Source organism: Dermacentor variabilis, chromosome 3, assembly GCF_050947875.1.
Source record: "Dermacentor variabilis isolate Ectoservices chromosome 3, ASM5094787v1, whole genome shotgun sequence".
Classification (NCBI taxonomy): domain Eukaryota; kingdom Metazoa; phylum Arthropoda; class Arachnida; order Ixodida; family Ixodidae; genus Dermacentor; species Dermacentor variabilis.
This window is the reverse complement of record NC_134570.1, coordinates 85,731,701-85,752,312: the sequence shown is the minus strand read 5'-3', so window position 1 is coordinate 85,752,312 and position 20,612 is coordinate 85,731,701.

Genomic DNA, 20,612 nt, shown 5'->3' with positions numbered 1-20,612 from the left:
CCATTACACATGAAGTGCTCGCGTGGAATTTCTGGTGCTCAGTTGGTATACCTAACTTGCGAGCATGTCAGCATGTTCAAGAGGCCTCATTAACTGTAAGAAAATAAATCACCATATCGATACAATCAATCCATCTGCCTTCTGTTGAAGTTATGGCCAATGCCGCATTCATTTAAGAAAGATATTGACACGTGTACTCCTTTATCGGGTGACCCCTTCTTACCGCTTAACAAATGTTATCGCACAGCGCATGACGCACCTGCATGTAAAAAAAGTTTCTGGAATGTTATGGATGGTTCCGTCTACTGTCTTTCACCGCAACTTGTTAATCTGATTGCATATATGAGCGACGCGAATACTGTAGAACTTTGTGGAAGGCACGCGGGTCTCAGCGGTTACTCTGGAACATTCGGCAACTGATCTATAAAAGCAGACGCACTTGACCCGCTAATCAGATTTTCGACGATCGCCGACCGTGTTCGCCGCTATCGTTGTGCTATAAGTGTAGCCTGTTTTTGTGGGCACAGGTTCACCCAATAAAAGTTAGCTTTGTCTTTCACAGTATTGCTACTGTGTTCTTCAACGTCACCACCTCGTGACATCAGGTGGAGGTGCTTTTCGTTCATGTACCGGACGCCCCCGACAAGCCGTGATCCAAGCCCGGACCGCAAAGAGAACGCCAACGTAGTCCCGGACAATCGATCAAGCCGCCGTCTTCAACAGCTGCCCCCGGAGCACTGACTTCTACCTGAGAAGACCAAGAAGGTTGTGGCCAAGGCAACCCCAATGGCAGCCCCAGCGTCGCCCATCGTGCTGCAGCAGCCCAGGGAGCCTCCGACGTTCCGCGGTTCAACATTCGAGGACTCGGAAACCTGGCTCGAGACGCATGAGAGGGTCGCTGCATTTAACAGCTGGAACAGCGACGACAAACTTCGACATGTCTTCTTCGCACTGCCAGGACGTGGTTCGAGAATCGAGAAGCCACCTTAACGAAGTGGCACCTGTTCCTAAGCGGCTTCTTGCAAACATTTACAAGCGTGGTGCGAAAAGAGTGAGCCCAAGCTCTACCAGAAGCCAGAGCGCAGCTGCCAAATGAGACAATCACGATCTTCACGGAGGAGATGGCCCGTCTTTTCGGGCACGCCGACACGGAAATGTCGGAGGAGAAAAAAGTCCGCTTCCTGAGGCGGGGCGTCAAGCAAGAACTTTTCACCGGACTTCTTCGTAACCAACCGAAGACTGCAGCTGAGTTTTCTGCAGAGGCATCGACGAGAAAAAAAACTATGGAGATGCGCACCCGGCAATATAACCGCCAGGGGCCCACGCCGCAGTATGCCATCCAAGGACGTTCGGTGAGTGACCTCGCCCCTCTCTGACTTGCGCCATCGGCATCGAGGCGCGCTTCAAGGAACGAGAGGTCGACGAACTTCACCTACGTGTTCGACCTGCCCGAAACATCGCCCTCATCAGCACGCCAAGCGAAAGAATCGCAACCAGCCTTAACAAGATGACATCGCTTACACTTGGCCTGCATCGCTACCCTATCTCAACATACATCGCCTCCTCCGATAATTCCTGAAAAGGCATAATCACGGGTCCCGACACAGGGACTACACCAACCGAACATTTAGACCACCTGCTGGCACCTGGGGTGGAAATCCTCCATGCTCGCATGATGAGGCGAACAACCACGGCCATCATTACATTTGCTGGCCTCAAGGTACCGCGCTACGTGAGGTATTAGGGGGCCAAGTATCGATGCTACATACACACCCCGAGAGCCCAGGTGTGCAGCATTTGCCTTACAGTGGGCCACCGTGCAGACGTCTGTCCGACGCCAAGCATCAAGCTCTGCACCATATGTGGGACTGAAAACCCATCCACCACAGAACCTCACCAGTGCCAGCCCCGGTGCCTGACGTCCCGACAACCGATCCCAGCTGGCCACGCCGGGCACGAAAGCCACCCAACAAGCAACGAGTGCGCCAGAAATTCGAGAAACAAAAGCGGCAGCAGCATCGTCCTCTGGCCCAATCAAAAGAGCAAAGAAGACGATATCGGTCCCGATCCAGGTCGCGATCTGAAAGCCGAGGCCCTGTCGACTGTTCTAAGAACCGCGAGCTGGCACCACCATCACCTTCATCATCATCCTTATCACCACCATCGTCCCCACCGCCAGAGGCACCACCACCGGCCACGAAGAAGCCGCCACTACTACCGCAACAGCTACCACTAGCAGTGGCCGAAGGGCCAGCCGGGCCTAAAGGGGTAAGTTGGGCGGAAGGCCCGCCACCTTCACTGCGCAAATCTCCCTCACACTCATCCGAACCTCAGTCGCTACCACAAATCCAATCTCAAACACAGGCGCCCCGCGCCAAGATCCCTCCCCTGCCCACAACTTCATTGTGTCGCTACCGCGATCCAGCATGAGCTTCGACGAGAATTGCACCGAGCTATACAGGAGATTCGAGGAAGCATTCTCACGGAGGTCAAGAAAATGATCCAAGCCGTATTTGTAGACTTTCAAACCACCGTGCTGAAACCAATGCTACTTGAAATTACCAACGAACTCAAGCAGAGCGTGAGAGAGCTCACGGCACAACCCCTCCCCCTAAATCAGCCTCCTCCTCATCCTCACTAGTCGCACGGGCTACACCAACCTCAACGCCGTCATTAGCGACAAACGAGCGCGTTGACCCGTACGTTCGCCCAGCCCAGCTACAGAATGATGGCTACTGCAACGCAAATTCAAAATAGAACGGCGGGTCTGACGCCGTGGCAATGCAATTGCAGGGGGTACCGATCTAAACGGGGCTCGCTGCAACAATACGTTGCCGCAGCGTCAGAACCGCTGGAAATCATACTTCTCCAAGAGCCGGGCGCCACACTTGTACCTACCAGTGCCTACGAGACCATTAGGGGCTCAGACGAGGTGAAAGTGTTCGTGCTCGTGTCCAGGCAACTCACCTATACCCATACTACTCTCACGTCAGACATCCCTCACCAAATCATTGAGATTGTCTCCGCAGACACGCGACAAAATAACCTGTACATATTAAATGTGTACAGTGCACCTCGTGCTCAGTGGGACAATTTTCAGTACCTACTATTGAAACTCATCAAGTTGGGCCCTATGTCCGTGGTGTGCGGTGACTTCAATGCCGCTCACGTGGCCTGGCGCTATTGCAGTAACACACCAAAGGGCACCCGACTTTGGGACCACACACATAATCACCGATTCACCCTCATAAGAGTTCATACCCAGCCTAGTCTACAGGGAAATAGTGTCGAGAGCGACACTTGCCCGCATCTCACTTTCACGAGGGGGGTACAGTCCAACACTGGCGAGACGCCGGGTAGCGATCACCACATTCTCATCGTCCGCTCAGTCGCACAAGTTATAAACACCCTGAAAAGAAATGTTGCACTACAAATTCGGCCAAACTCCGTGCTATCCGTACGGATCGAGCAACAGGTGATGCAAGCCCCCAAAATTATGCCAGTTGACTCAGTGATTTACGTAACGATCTAAACGAAACGACTAGCCGCATAATCACAACGACAGAGACTCCCGAGGTTGACCCGCATCTCCTACATCTGTGGGACGCGCACCGAAGTCTCACGAAGCGATGGAAGCGGCAAAAGTTCTATCGAAAATTGAGCTACAGAATATCCCAAATCACGAGAGCAGCCCAGGAATACGCAGACCAGCTAACCAGTGCTAACTGGCAAACGTTTTGTGGTAAGCTAAGTGGTACGCTGGGCACCGTGAGAACCTGGGCAATCCTTCCGTCGCTAATAGATCCGACAAACACGAAATCCCATGAAAATCGCCAGCTTCAAGTATTCATCCACCAGTACGGAGGAGACGGAGACCAGCTCTGGAAGGACCTTGAACAAAAGTATCTCTCTCGTGGCTCTAAGCACAGCTGTTCGGACTATCCGTATAGAGAAGAAAGCGACCCGCTACGCACTGCCCTAACTGTCCACGAAATCAAAGCTGCACTAGCGGACACTCATAGGAACACCGCACCCAGAGCGGACGGGATACGGTATACTCTACTGCGAAATCTCACGGATAAGGACCTGGAAACGCTCTGTGCTATGTACAATCAGCACTGGCACGCCGGCACTCTGCCTCTGGAATGGCGACGTGCCGAGATCACTTTCATGCTCAAGCCCGGAAAACCCCTTTCAATCCAAAATTTACGGCCATTTTCCCTCACATCGTGCGTCGGAAAGTTGCTTGAGTATGCAATCGTAAAACGGCTTCAACCTTTCTTGGAGAAGCAAAATTTCTTCTCCCACACACAGTTGTCCACTCACGATGTTCTTCTTCAGATAAAAGAGGATCTCGTTGACCCCCCCATCAGGGTGCAGACGAGAGCTCTTTTGGCACTTGATATCAAGGGAGCTTTCGATAACGTTTCCCGTCGTCTCATCCTCGAGAACCTAGCCCACTCCCACTGTGGCTCCTGTATCTACAAGTATGTGCGAGCCTTTCTCAAGGACCGTGTAGCCACAGTGGGAATGGGCCCATATCGGTCATCAGACATTAAAGTTACCGGAGCGGGGACACTTCAGGGGTCCGTGCTCTCGCTGACGCTATTCAACATAGCTATGGCGAGACTACCTCAGTTACTGGAGAAGGTCGAAGGGCTATTCCACGCAATATATGCTGACCAGTCGACTCTCTGGCTGTGCACCGGCTCGAATGGAGACATTCAGGACCGCTTACAGACGGCGGTGGATATAGGGAAGGTGTACTTGGCGACTGGAAACCTCGAATGTGCGCCACATAAATAAGAACTATTAGTAATCCGACACCAAAGCAGCTGTGAAACGCCAATTCCTGTGATTGAAATGAAAATACAAGGCATACCAATTTCCACTGCAGAAAGGGTCAGAATCCTAGGTTATCATCTGCAACCAAACGGCAAAGCTCACTTCACGATAGATCTCCTTGGACGCCAGTGCGAGCAAATTATCGGTATGATGAGGCGCGTTCGTAATCCCCGCTCAGGACTCAAGGAATTCGACATGCCGCGGTTGGTCACGGCATTCATTATCAGCAGGCTAACATATCACCTCCCACACCACAACCTGACACTCTCCCAGACCAACTGTATAAACACAATTATTAGAAGAGCCGTTAAACAAGCACTCGGAATTCCTGTATACGCTTCCGCGGAACGACTACTTGCTCTCGGGGTACAAAATACCATCTAGGAACACATCGAAGCACACATAATGGCGCAACTCGAACTTGAGACTGACCACCACTAGCAGGCATTTGCTATCACGGCTGGGCTACCCACAGCATTCACCCTCTACGCGAGAACATGTCCCAGTCCCCTCAAACATCCGAACCTTATTCACCATAGCGCCCATACCACGCAATAGGCATCCAGAGCATCATAATGGTCGCCGGGATGCGCGTGTTAGATACCTTCGGAAACTCCTCAACGCCCAGCCGGAGGGCGCCGTCTATTATACCGACGCTGCCCACTATGCTCTTGCGATCAGAAATAAAGAAAGACAAGTGTCGGTGGTGGCGTACGTTCAGGGTGATATAGTCACCTCGGGTAGCAACCAAACCGAGGCTACGCTCACAGGGGAGACGTTGGCCATAGCACTCGCCATCATCCATATCGTCAGTCACAAGAAAAGATCACCAAAACAGGACCACATCCTCATTATAGACTCCCAAGACGCACGTCGAGCCTACCTCTGGGGTCATATACCTCAGGAAGCCGATAGCGCTCTCACCAGCACACATAAGCTCCCCGCCATTCCAGATCCCTCAATACCCCGCATCAGGGTGATTTGGACACCTGCTCATGCCTCACTGTTGGGCAATGACCGCTCTCATGCGGCTGCCCGAGGGCTAACCTGCCGTGCACCTGGCAGTGAGGCGAGCAACCCATATTAAGCCTCCAAGAATTTGCCCAACACATACTGTGACACTCTAGATTTTTACAGACTAGGGCGCTTGCGATATCACCCTCCACCCAAATTCATCTCCCGGAATGAAGCCGTATCCCTGAGACGGCTTCAAACCAACTCATATCCGAACCTCCTCCTTCTCAACAAGCTCTCCCCAACCTTATATCCCACCACCTGCCCCGGCTGTGGTGCACCACCGACGACGTTCCACATCACGATTGAGTGCCAAAAACTACCTAAGGATATCCCTGTTCTACAATCCCCCCAACCAACATATGCGCAGTGGGAGCCGATCCTCCGCCGTTCCGAGCCTCACGTCTAGCTGGCCCTGATACGACGAGCACGAGCGGTAGCGACAGCCATTGCTGCCCTGAGCTGAGGGCCCCAACTACATGAATCGTTTCACTTAACAATAAAGTTTTTTTTTCTCTCTCTCTCCTTCGACTTGTACGACTTCCATCTCGGGAGCCGGCGCAGCGGATCGGGGCTCCGCTGACACTTGGACCTACCGTGCCTTGCCTATCAGCCTGGCTGTCGTGCCGACGCGGGAAATCATCGAAAAGTGACGGGAAAACGGGCTCGCCTGCCGAAATCTGGTATCGAGAGAGCGTTTTTATTGATGCACCATGGTGGCCGTCTACTTGCGCATACGTCAGGCTTCTGTTTCATGGTTTCATACAGAACCGGCGTGACGCACCGTATAAAAAGCTTTAGCTCCGGCCTATCTCCGATGCCGTCTACTCAAATACATGTAAAGCGCAGGAATACTTTCAAGAAAAAACCGCTGAACTGATTTGATTGAAATGTGTAGCATTTAAGAGCGAAAGGTTAATTGCAGGGACTGTAGCAAATAGAATTTGGTTGAAACAATGTAATTCTTCACAAGAATTGCGGGAAATCGGCAAACTTGACAGAAAGAATATAAAAGCCTGAAGTTTACAAATCCGCAACTCCGCCATGTAAAACAAATACGCAATAGTATAAACTAACCGTTGGAGCAGGAAAACCAACAAATGTTACGCATGAATTTACAACTTATGTGAATTTGTTACGAGGTTTCGAAGGGTTTGGAAATGGAGAACCCACAAATGAGTGGTATATTTCAGGTTAGCGTATGATATATCATTGCTGCCAGCTTTAGATGTCTTATCATATGCAGTTTACAAAATTACAATATCATTTTAGTTGCTAAGGTGTAGTTGCAGACGTCAAGTTTTGGCTATGGAAATTTTGCGATTTTTTAATTTATATAAAGAATGCAAACATCCTAAATTAAATATTGCTGAAAAATCAGGTTTACACGTTTTCTTTTAAATTCAACATATCTCATACGACTTTGTGCTGCGGTTGCTCTGGAAAACGAGCTAAAATTTTAGCTCGTGCCGAACTCCTGTGCCGTCTATTTAAATACATGTAAAACGCAGAAACTCTTTTCTGAGACAACCACTTGACCGAATTTAATGAAACCTGAGGCATTTGATAGAAAAATTAAAATGCCAGTCACTGTTGCAAGTGGAATTGTGATTGAGGCCAGAATATTTCAAAAGGAACTTTCATATATTGGTAAGATACGAAAAATGGAAGCAGTAACTTTACAAATTTGTAGCTGTGCATTAACAGGAGATATTGCAGCAATATAAACTTTATCCTTGAGAGCATCCAAAGCGGACAAATTTGGTGTATCAAATTTTATCTTATGCAAATATGTTACATTGTTTACAAGGGTATTGCAAAACGCCAACTGACATATTAGTGGTCAAGTTGGCAATTTTGTCTTATACATCAATTTTATCCGCTTTAGATGTACTATTAGATGAAATTTACAGAATTTCAATATCCTTTTTCATTTTTGTGTTACAGAGTTGTAAACTTGATAGTTGCGTTTCGTCTATATTTTCGATTTTTAACAAACTTTATAAAAACATTTATGGCCTTACTCAGAAACTCCATGGCAACAATTACTAGATTTCAGTTTATTTTAAGTGAAACACACCTAATCAAATTTGGTGCATTCGTAGCCGAATAAAACGATTTCTCCTTTCGCATGAGTTTAGACAGGAGGCCCCGAACTAAAGCTCAAGTTCGAGTTAGAGTATTAAATTTGTTGGTAGGATGTGTTTGTCAAGCAGCTTGGGAAGGAAGATGAGAAAAGAAAGAGAGAAGAATGGAAGGTTATGTGGAAGAGCGTTTGGTTGGCTAAAGTTACTAGGTGCCTACATCATTAAATATATAACTGCCAACTTAAATAATTTACATGTTGCTTCAGTGTACACCAGAATGTTGCAAAACGGAACGCTACAAGTCGCATGACACACGTTTTGTTTTTCTGTAGTTATTCTCAATATAAGGCTGAAGTATGAACAAGGTAGACCCTGACAATATAAGAAATGCACAGCCTCTGTGCGACCTTACAAAATTCAGCGATATTTGTAGCGATGCTCATTCTGTCGAGCAGTTGCAGTAGGAATTTGAATTGCTAGTAATATTAACGCAACAGCTTCAAGCTTTGCCTGCTTAAACATTGCAAAGTATGCGCGCTCGAACCCCATTTCCTCCCCATTGAAAGCCAGTGACACGTATCGTTCTCCCAAGGCACCTAAGAACATGAGTATAGCACTCGCATAACGCTGTAACTAATCGAAAGGAATTAAACTTTGCACGTATGTGTGACGTATTGTGCATCGTTTCTAAACACTATGAAGTCGTTGCCTGGTTCAGCTCACCCAGAACAATAGTTCAAAAAAGCAGTATTCACACATTTATCCAAAAGCTCATTATTAGCCCAGACAATGCTTATTTCTTGCTGCGGGGAAGCAATTGCTAATTTTTTTCGCTATGCAGGTGTGATAAGCATCGTCCAATCAAACAGCTATCGATTCAGCGGGTAATTTGCCCGGGAAATTACCCAGTATTTAAAGTACCTGTCAACAATGTCGTGTTTGAAAAACAAAGGAACACAGCCATAGTACAAGAAAAGGTGAACCGTGGTAAATGCTGACCGAAAATTTAATTTCAGAAATGTTTTGAAGTATTACGAATCTGTCTATTTTGATTTCTTTACCCACGACTCAAGCAATCTAGACTTGAATTTTGTAAACACGACACCATAGTGTGATTAAGTGAAATTCTGCAGGGTTCATTGGTGCGCTTATTATTGAGTTATCTACAGATAAATAAAACATGGCTGAGATATCAATAAAGACCTTTCTTACAATGACGCCTTAGCTAGTAGGTATAACCAATGTCTCACAGAAAGAAAAGCTAACAAATGTAAATTTATGTGTTGTATAAAGTTAGAGCGCGGATTGCTCTAACTCTATTCTTTATTCTTATTTCATACGTGATATGCAGGTAGTGGACTGATATAGTGGAGTGGATTTGTATCCGCAGGTAGTGGACTCCAACCTACAATCATTACTGGAAAAAATATTAAAGAAGATTAGTGCAGAACTAATCTCACGATCACTCTCGATAGTAATGCTTAGCTTTCAAACGTGTAGCAACGAACCATATTTCTGAAGTCACGTTTGTTTAACATCTGTAGTTGTAATTGTGAGATTTTTGTTGGTGCGGCCTAAGCCGGTATCCTCCGGTGTTCCTATGGCATTCACTTACCATAGTAAGGCTAGAACATGGCGGCGTGGGCATGGCTGCCTGGCGCCGGCGTAATAACGACTATGAAATGAAATAAGCTCTGCCGTCGATAAAATGACAACGGCAATATGACGTCAAGGAGATGATGACAATCATATGACTACCATTAAATGGGACGTCAGTATAACAACGACAGCATGACGACTCCAAATGAGGACAAATTGTTGACTATGAGTGTATGACGACAAAGAATGGCGACAACCGGATGATGAAGCTGGAATGATGATGATGGCATGAAGAAGACGGCATGGCGACGACGATTTGACAACGGATCCATGATAGCGACTGTCTGACGACGCCGCCATGACAACGATGGCATGAAAGCGGCGGCATCAGCACGATTGAATGACGAAAGCATAATTACGGTAAAATTACGAAAACAGATTGACGTGAATCGAACGACGAAGGTACTATGACCACGATAGCAGGGCCACAAGGGGATGACGTTGCTTAAGTTATGGCAATTTTAAAACGACAGCGTGACGACGACGACATGGGAACAAAGGTAACGCGGCATGACGAGAGTTGCATGACAATGTTACAATGACGACGATGGCGTGAAAAGGTATGAGCTCAATCGGATATAAGGAGTGAATCACAACAATGGCGTAACGGCGATTGCATCACGAAACCTGTATGACGACGATGGCCTGACGACGATGGGGCCACGACGACGGCATGACAAGAGGTGGTTCGCAAAGCTGGAATGATGTTGCAACAACCACGACGGCATCACCACGACGAACCTAGTGACGAGGATGGCGATATGGGCTTTTTGGTCGGTCATCATGGAAATGTATTTGGATAGCGTGGTAAAACAAGGGCACAAGAAGCGAAAACGTCTTCGTTCCTTCTTATGTCCTTGTTTTGCTGCGCTATTGGTATACCTTTTCACCACATACATAGTGGCACGAGCTGCTAGACAACTTGGCCCACTGGGTCGGCGTAACAGGCGGGACGACGACGGCATGACGAGAGTGACATGACAAAGCTTGAGTGACGATAATTTAATGACCATGATGGCATCCGGACCATGATCATATACCTAGTGGCCCAAGCTGGTTGACAACTTGGGTCATTGTGTCAGCAAAAAACTCCTTTCGAATCATGCGCCAACCTATACCAAACCCCTTTGACGTGTGCGAACGCCAACCTTGACCACACCGTGCGAAAGCAGTAGCCAGACTCGGGCTACCTACCTACCAGCCCTGAAAACCCTAGGCGAAATTGTAGACGCGTAGATACGATAGATAGATGAGCTCAAAACGCCTGAAATAGGCAAAAATGCTAATCGCACTAAAAGATGAGTACTGAAAAGGTGAGTCCAAAACTTGAGTGATTGTTCTTTACGTGAAGAAACAAGCTCTTAGGGAGATTAAAAAGCCTTAGTGAGATTAGAAGGACTGGTGAACCTTATACAGTGCTGACTAAAGGACATGCCCTCTGCTATAGAGGTCTCCCAGATAAGAAGCAGTACGGGGTAGGATTCCTAATCCATAAGGATATAGCGGGTAGCATTGATGAATTCTACACCATTAATCAGAAAGTAGCAGTAGTCGCATCAAACTTAATAAAAGGTGTAGATTAAAGCTAGTACAAGCCTACGCCCCAACATCCAGTCACAATGATGATGAAGTAGATTATTTCAGAGTAGAGTAGGATTCATAGGCAATGATTAGAAAGAATGATGCGCAGTAAATGACCATTTTCCAGATGGCTCTTTCTGCCCTATTTTTTTCTTATCCGTCACTTCAGTGTCCCACAGCGTTGGTGCTCTTCGAAGGGATAAGTTTTTCTAACTACGTGTATTGCCACGATCATCATCATCATCAAGGCATTTGAGGAGTGCTCGTCCCGTTGTTGTATGTAGGAGTCTTTTTGTTCCTGGAGCTGAGCTTCCTTATGTTTTTGGAAGCTATTGTGCACCACTAAGGCAAGGAGTTTCTCTGTAGGCCTACTGATTGGGAGTTTTAGTGCCGTCTTGTACGTTTTCCAAATGGTTACTTCCGCTTGTTTCTCCTTATGAAGGTTCAGCCATTGGTACGGTAGGCTATACGTGACTCGGCTGATGACTACGTTTCATGCTAGTTTGATAATGTCCTGTTGCCGCAGTCCTGTCCGACGAGTGGAGATTCTCTTAGTCATTCTGGTAACTTGAGAATGTACCAGCAGAATGGAAGCACCTGGATTCCCGCGAGATTGGCTCCTTCTTCTTTCACTTCTTCCTTGCTGCGCGCATTCCCGTACTTTGCTCATCGTCGTCGCCGTCTCTTGAGAAGCGCAGCAATTACGCCCGAACGTGGACTATCTGTTGCGAGCTTCTTCACCTTCAGTGCACTACTGGTAAGCTCGGTTTCGCGCACTTTACTCATCACAGACGACTATATAATGACAAAGATGGCGTGACGAGAAAGGTACGGCCACAATGAAAGGAAGACACTGGAATAAATAAAATAGAACGACGAGGACAGAGTGCCGCGGGCGCACGATGACGACGTTGCGAGGTCAATTCAGTGACGACGTAATGACGACGATGGCGGTGTCATGGCGACAGTCTTACAAGGCATTGACTACTACAGTATGAAGGCAGCGAAATGATTATGACGGCATGACAACGAAGTAATATGTGTCAACGAAGCTCATGATCGCACTTCCGTGCACTACCTGCCACTGCGGGCCATCAGGGCTTCCTCTATATCTGGTACATGCTCGCACTAACTTCCGTACCGCTCAACCGAACAAGAAAGCAGTCAGAAGCCAAAAACCAGCACCGGAGAAGTGGGAAGAGGCAAAGAACGTTTAGCTTTAAAATAGCAACATAGGTCAAGTGCCAATAATATGCCATTGCTCTTATTCGGATAAGCTACAGCACTACAGCTCTCAAGCTCGGTTAAATGCAGTACAGTACAGAGAGTAGTGCAGATGCAGTACAGACAGAAAGAGAACACCCCTGGATTGGTTGCAGACTAAGTAGGATATAGCTATGTCTAAGCAAGAATATTAATAGATGTAACGAGAGAGAGTTAGAATGATAATCATGCGTAACGCACCTCGTTGACCAAGACTACACAAAAGCAAAAAGGAGTTCACTATAGATACAGTCATACAAGTTATCTCGAGGACTTCCTTATACATGATATTTTTCATTGTTTTGCGCCTTCTCAGCATGTTAGCTGTTTTCTGTAACATGCAAATTATATTTAAGGTACCTTGCACGTCTTCTCCAAGTCGGCACAATGGGTGAGAGCCACTAGTAAAAGAGAACGAAGCGTACAGTCTCAGGCAGCAAATATACGACACTTTATTTTATTTTTATTTATTTTTCTATGTTTATGATCACACGCTCTCGAAATCTACACTATCACTTAGTTGCCTAATGCTTCGTTTTGAATGTTTGCCTTTATACCTTTTGAGATTGGGTGTACTTTTCAATCAATCCAATGTGGTCAGAAGCCCTCATGGGTACGAGGCATGTTTTGAGGCAACAACAAAAACCCCAATACGACCATTCCTTTTTCATCGTCGCCTCCCCGCTACTAAGAAGGAACATGCGAAGTCTAGGCAACCGCTGTTACTCTTATAACAATTCGGCCGAAGTAAAAGTTTTTCATTGATTTATTTCCAGAACAAGGGCTGCTCAGAATTGAAGAAGCCAGAAACTCCTGAAAAATCTATGGAGTGGTTATTGATGGAAATACCAGCGGATAAGCGCCGAGGAACATCTAAAAAGTGTTTAAATTACATGCTTGCTAAACTGTAAAAAAGTTTCCCAATTTTACGGCAAATCTGCTGGTAATGTGCGACTGAACATTTTCCATAACTGAAGAACGGTAATTTCTGTAGAACGGACAGCCGCAGAAGAGAGACCATAATACAACATACGAGTGCTTTCGTAACTAAAAAAACGGAAGACTCTGTATGCTGAATCTGTACTATAACCGTTAAAGTACAGGTGCTTCTCGTATTCAGAAAACGGAACACACTATATGCGGAGTCTGGTCTCATCATCATCATCATCATAGCCTGGTTACGCCAACTGCAGGGCAAAGGCATCTCCCATACTTCTCCAACTACCCAGGTCATGTACTAATTGTAGCGATGTTATCCCTGCGAACTTCTTAATCTCATCTGCCCACCTAACTTTCTTCCGCCCCCTGCTACGCTTCCCTTCCCTTGGAATTGATTCCGTAACTCTTAATGACCATCGGTTATCTTCCCTCCTCATTACGTGTCCTGCCCATGCCCATTTATTTTTCTTGATTCCAACTAAGACATCCTTAACTCGCGTTTGTTCCCTCACCCAATCTGCTCTTTTCTTATCCCTTAACGTTAGACCTCTCATTCTTCTTTCCATAGCTCGTTGCGTCGTCCTCATTTTAAGTAGAACCCTTTTCGTAAGCCTCCAGGTTTCTGCCCCCTAGGTGAGTACTGGTAAGGCACAGTTGTTATAAACTTTTCTCTTGAGGGATAATGGCAACCTGCTGTTCATGATCTGAGAATGCTTGCCAAACGCACTCGAGCCCCATTCTGGTCTGTAACCGTTAAAATACAGGTGCTTCCCGTATTCAAAAAACGAAAGCCTCTGTATGCTGAATCTCTAATATATCCGCTAAAGTACAGGCACTTCGCCTATTTCGTCTCAGAGACCATATCCATTGTTTGGAGAATGTACCATCGGGGACAAAATTGCCCAGGACGCACGATCGTCGACCGAATTTTATTGGTGCACTATCAGTTGGGATCAGCCACGCTAACATCTGCGTGCGGAATGTGCATACGTGACCCACTGTGTCCAGCGGTCTTGTACCAGCGGTCCAGCGGTAATGTCCAGCGGTCTTGTCTTGTTCCGCGCCTTTCTTGTGTGTTCCTTCTTTGTCCCTTGTTTTTGTGCGGTTACATGATGCATTCCAATAACGACCACCAACTAGCCCGCTTATCCCTGTTAAATTTGTACACAGAGAAGCAATTTGGTCAACGTTCGCACTTCCAGGGTACTTTTGTCCACGATAGTACATACCCTTTAATGCAAATGTCATAAAGGTAGCTCATAGCCAAAGCAGCCGTTCACCATGTAGAAAATTTTCTTCACAACACACTGACATAGCTGCAAAGATAAAGCACTTTGCACTTTGTGATATGAATGGATTGGATAGCATATATACTAAAAGGTGGAAAATTGCAATCAAGTTCTTTTGATCACAGAAGCAACTTCATTTTCTTCATTCAATCCTCTTCCACTTTTTCCTGGTGAAAGATGTTGTTTACCCAAACGCCTTGCGAAGGTAAACTTGCTGCTGTTAGGAGAAACAAATAGTGTTCGTGAACTGCCATCCTAAAGAAAGCGGCAAAAAAGTATAATCAGAGAACACAAAAAGCAGTAACTTCTGTGTTAGAGAAACATCTACGTAGGCCAACATTGTTGGAACATGGGATGTAGCTGTAGCCAACATTTCGACATAGGTGCTTGTCATCAGGGTAGCAAATGTTTTCCTTGGCTGTGTTTCTTTGTTTGTGCATAGCTCACATGCGCCTACCCTCATTGGGCGAGTAGAAGCTGATGCATATAACGGGTCAAGGGCAGCCAAAGTGTTAAAATAAAGGCAGGAAGGGCGTGCTTAGAAGTGGTAATCACGGTGGAGTGGGTAGGGGCACTGCTCTCAGTTCTTCCAAAGAGTAGAGATGACCAAAACAAGAAACGATGTACACATGTAAGCAGTCATTATTTCAGTAGACTTGATCTTTCCAGAAGTCAAAATAGGTATTAAGATAAACTGTTTGCGTATTTGGAAAAAGGCAACGAAGAATTAAGGAAAGTAAATTTTGTATCAATATGCACATGGTCTCTTCAAGACTCGTCATTTGAGCGTGAAGAGCAGAAAATGATGCTCATTATGTTTTCCTTTATTGCAAAGATTTTATTCGCGCGATATGAATACACATGTTGTTGAAAGCCAATGAAGAAAAAAATAAATTGACCAAATATTGAAAAATAAGGACGTAATATTAACCTGTGTATGACCATAACACAATAAAGAACAGCCTGTTAAGTTAAGCGATTTTGGAGCAAGGGCGTGCAAGCTAGAAAATCAAGCAAAAGGTCAAGTTATGTTCACTATTCAGATGTTTAGCTACGAAGCTGTATAAAAAGAAAACAGGACACAACACCCAACAAACAATTTAAAGTTTGAAAATCTCAACTAAACAAGAAACGAGTTTTTAGAACATACAGCAGAAAGCCACCAGCTTATGCGGAGTACACCTTTGCTCACGCAGCCATGAAATCATTCACGCAGCCATGAAATTACGTGATGCCGACACATGGTATATTGAAGCTTGTTTCGTGAAGTATTTCATGCTTCCAAGGCTTCTTCTGCAGTTGTGAAAGCTGTCTACACAACGTAAATACGCAATAAAACAAAGAACTTCAACATGCTAACAATACGTTGGCTATTTGCAATAAACAAGCAGTATCTTTGGCTACTAGTAGCTCGCCTCGTGCAAATCTACTCTGCCACAGTACTTGATTTTCCCAGTACCAGCCACTTTAAAATGCAATGTCTTCAGAGCCCTTGCCGTCTGTTTTTCTGCGTTGTGAACAGTTTACCATGTGTTCAGTTGGCGTCGAGAAAGGGGATACAAAACAATGTGCACCACCGATTTCTAATTTGTATTGCTGGATGCCGCTCGGTACCCCGGATGCAAGTGAAGCCATTGGAAATGCACTGTCGTGCAGTGGCATATCATGGAACCAGGACGTATGGTGCACTAATTATTGTGTGTGATCAGATAATATTGCTACCGCAAAAATTTTTCGCCTTGGTTTTCCCCATTCTCTTAGATGTAGTCTCTACATCTCTCGTGAGCGGTTTTATGAGTGTCTAAAATGGTCACGTCCTCCTTATGCGTCTCAAATTACATGCGTTTTCTGCCTCCAAAATAAAAGATGACATTGGCAAGCATAAACTTGGAATCCCATCATTAATGTTGCTGACACGATCGTACATTGCCAGCGAGTCTTCAACATCCACGCCATTGGTGCTGCTGAGCGTCCCCGGATCACGCAGATCACGCATCAGGAAGCCAGCCGACAATCAAGCCAAGGGGAAATCATAGGGGAAAGCATAGGGGAAACCAGCTGCGGCTGAAATTGAAATGTAGAAAATATTAAAGAAAACTGAACAGGAAGTGGACGAAAAGATGACTTGTCGCCGGTGCGAGCCGCACGCGCGACCTTCGCATTACGCGTGTGCTGCACTACCAATTGTGCTACGACAACGGCTATCAATCAAACTAAGTAGGCTAAATGTGTTTACTAGATCTAGCCCCACCAGTGTTAGCCAGTGTCAGAGAGAGCCATGGTGGGGGGATGTGGCACACCATTTTCTGCCCGACGACGTGACGTAACATGTGAACTTAGGAGACGACGCACGTGGATATATATAGATATATACGTGAACGAGAGAGAATGAAAACAGATGTACTCGATTTTTATTCAAGTAGCCTATGTGTGCATGGGGCAGCACACGAGTGTTTATTAGCCGCGTGCCTGCGCTCCTAAGTACACGCATGATGTAACGCCATCGGGCAAGAAAATGGTGTTCCAAATCCGCCCGCCATGGCTCTGAGTGGCACTCGATCGCACCTCTATGGCTACACATAAGTGCCCAAGTTAGTGGACGCACTGATGGCCATCGCTTGAACACTACTTGTTGTGCAACGCATGCCTAATTCGAAGGTTGTGGCTTCGTCAGCACTGGAGACAATTACCTTTTGATGCACTGTCATTTGTTATTGTCTTAATTAGTTTCTGCATTTCAATGTCAACCACAGCCAATCGCCCCTATGCCTTTCTTGGCGTGATTGACTGCTGGCTTTTTGTGGTCGTGATACACACCCACCCACACACGCACCCCCCACAAACATATACACGCGCACGCACGCACGCACGCACACGCACACACACACACACACACACACACACACACACACACACACACACACACACACACACACACACACACACACACACACACACACACACACACACACACACACACACACACACACACACACGCACGCACGCACGCACGCACGCACACGCATACACACACACGCATACACACACACGCATACACACACACGCATACACACACACGCATACACACACACACAGACACACACACACACACAGAGATACTGATATATATAAGTATCTTTGTGTGTGTGTGTATGTGTGTGCGCGCATGTTCAGTGCATTTTGCTCATTTTTGTGCATTCCGCCTACTTTCAAAACTATTCTTAATTAATAAATCAGCTTCTCAAATATTATACTTAGTTGAAACGGATAAGTGAGAAAATTGTAGAGCAAGATGAAAAACACTCGGTACATCTTTCCGTTGCTCAATACGTGCTACATAAAAGTGTTTTGCCCCGTGCGAACGAAGCCCGCGAATACACGCAAAGCGCCAGGAGCGGCCAGTCGCACGGCAGTCTTGCGTGTATACGCGGGCATGTTTCACGCTCGTAAAAACAATTTTATGTACCACGCATTGAGCAACGGAAAGCTGTACCACGAGTTTTTCATGCTGCTCTTTAATTTTTTTATTGATATTTGTGAACAAATGATAGCATTTCAGAAGTTTATTAAATAATTAAGATAATTTATGCGATTAGGTATAAAGCAAAAATAATCTGAGAATCTCCAAGCGACGGCAGACTACATTACCTTGCCAGAAAAAGTCTTTTCATCGGTACATTTTTTCAGACTGTCATTAAACAGTTGGTAGTTTGGCGCTGCACTGTCTTCCTTTGTTCTGTCCATTTTCAAGAATGTATTTTGCGCCACAAAGTATACCTTCGAAATCCAAGTACCAACTTGCCCAAGAAGAAGTCCTTTTACATTACCTTGGTTCTGCCCAGCTAGTTGTCATTTTTGTATTTTTAAGTCTTGGTGCATGATAGTTGGGACACCCTGTATAAATATATATGGTACATTGCCGCTGTGACGGCATTTTCAACGCTGCGCTTTGCAAATCGTTTCGCATGCATTTATTTTGACGCAGAAACAATAAAACAAGAAAGCTTTTTTGTCACAATGACAGTGTGACAAAATATTTGAAGTTCCTAAAACAGGTGTCCAATGCCTAAATGGTTCTGGTCGGAGAGCTGGACACGAGCTTTTTTCCTTATCATTCGCATTTACGAAAAGCTGTGCTCCACCTTGACACAACCTACAAAAAAGAAAAGCACTTTCAGTGCTGCATCCGAGAGGCATTGCCACTCACCACGGTGTGTTTTCATGCGTAGAGACGGGTTCGATTTTCGCCCTTAGAGAGCGCCTCGGAGCCCCTATGCCAGAATCCAATGCTGTAAACTAACTGCGTCCAAGAAACTAAACACTTCATTCAATAAAATGTTGCGCTATCACTCTTCTCGCCACCGACATGTGCCTCTCATACTAGTCTGGCGCGGTGAGACACGCGGAATTCGCGGATGTATGTTCTTGTTAAGCATCGGTATACGCGCTTCCGGTGATCAGTGTCAATTTCTTTAACTCCTTGAAATGGGCCTGCGAACAAAGATGTCGTACCCGAAACTTCCTGCAGTCCAAACTATTCAATCCACAATGGCCAATGAGCTTGTCGCTCTTGAAATAGTATCGCTGGTTGTGTGCTCAGCCACCTTGTGTCCGCGAGCTGGAATGAACTGATGTCTCGTGCGCAAAGGCATAGTATTGTAATAGTAGCTGCTGTCGATACTTTTCTTCTTCCTGCTATTTTTTCGGTCACTATACTTTCTCAATGCCGTCCACTCTGAGCCCATTTGCTCTGCTGGCCCAGGCTCCAAGTTAAGTTTCAGCTGTCCGCTTGATTTCTTCCTTCTAACAAATAAAACAGTAACTTTTTGTACAGCCAGATGCGTAAGCAGATGGGGACGCGCAGCAACAGCAGAGAGGACTGGAAGTATACGCACAAAAAGCTCCTTTATCTGATCCCCTTTTTCTTGTAAAATGTTTTCATTTACTAATGTGTTAGACAGCATTGCAATAGAAAGTCGCGTCAAAATAGACACGCGCGTCATGGTTTCTGAATTACTTTGGAGTTACGCTGCTAAGGACGAGGTCATTGGGATGAATCCCGGCTACAGCAGTCGCATTTCGATGGGGAGCGAAAACGCCCGTGTAACGTGCATTGGGTGCACGTTAAGGAGTACCAGGTGGTCAAAATGATTCCGGAGTCCCACAATGTGGTGGGCCTTATATGATATCATCGCTTTGGCACGCTGAACCACAGAAATTATTCTTGTAATAACAAAATAAATAGGATCACAAGGGAGGGTGCTAAGAATTAGCTATTTCTTCGTAGCTTCCGATGTGAAGGCACCTATTCTTGTGATTTCAGCTACCAGGATCCGCTTTCAACGAGGCCCTTTTGCGGATGAGGCCCTCTGTATTTTGTCGAAAAATAGGGACGGGAGGAAATCTTCGAAATAGTGAAGCCCGAGTATGCAGCTCACTTCTGAGGACTCAGTCACGTAATGCCAACCCAGCTTACCTAGTAATGGCAAATTTCTTGATTGGGAACCCAGTGCACTTACCATGTCACTCAACGGCACATACACGGTTGGCCTGTGCCACCTAGACTTAGACCTCACTACTATACCGTGACCGGCTGATTAAATCGGCGAGATAGCCGCCACTATCACTGGGATCAGCGCACAAAAATGGCGAGGTAGAATCGTTCACAAATAAGTGACTTTACTCGGAGAATTGTTCGCTTTAAAATTACATTTTTACTATAAATACCACCCGATACCGTCGGCCCATCGGCTTCTAGAATGCACATCGACCTTATAATCGAAAAGCTCATTACGCTCAGTGACTTCTATTCTTTACTTTGCCTTTTATGAATTAACAATTCGCTGTGTATCGCTAGGTGTGTGCTCATTCTGTGCTAATACTACAGAATTGGCATGTACCATTCCGGAATGGGTAAATCCAACTGTGACAGAAG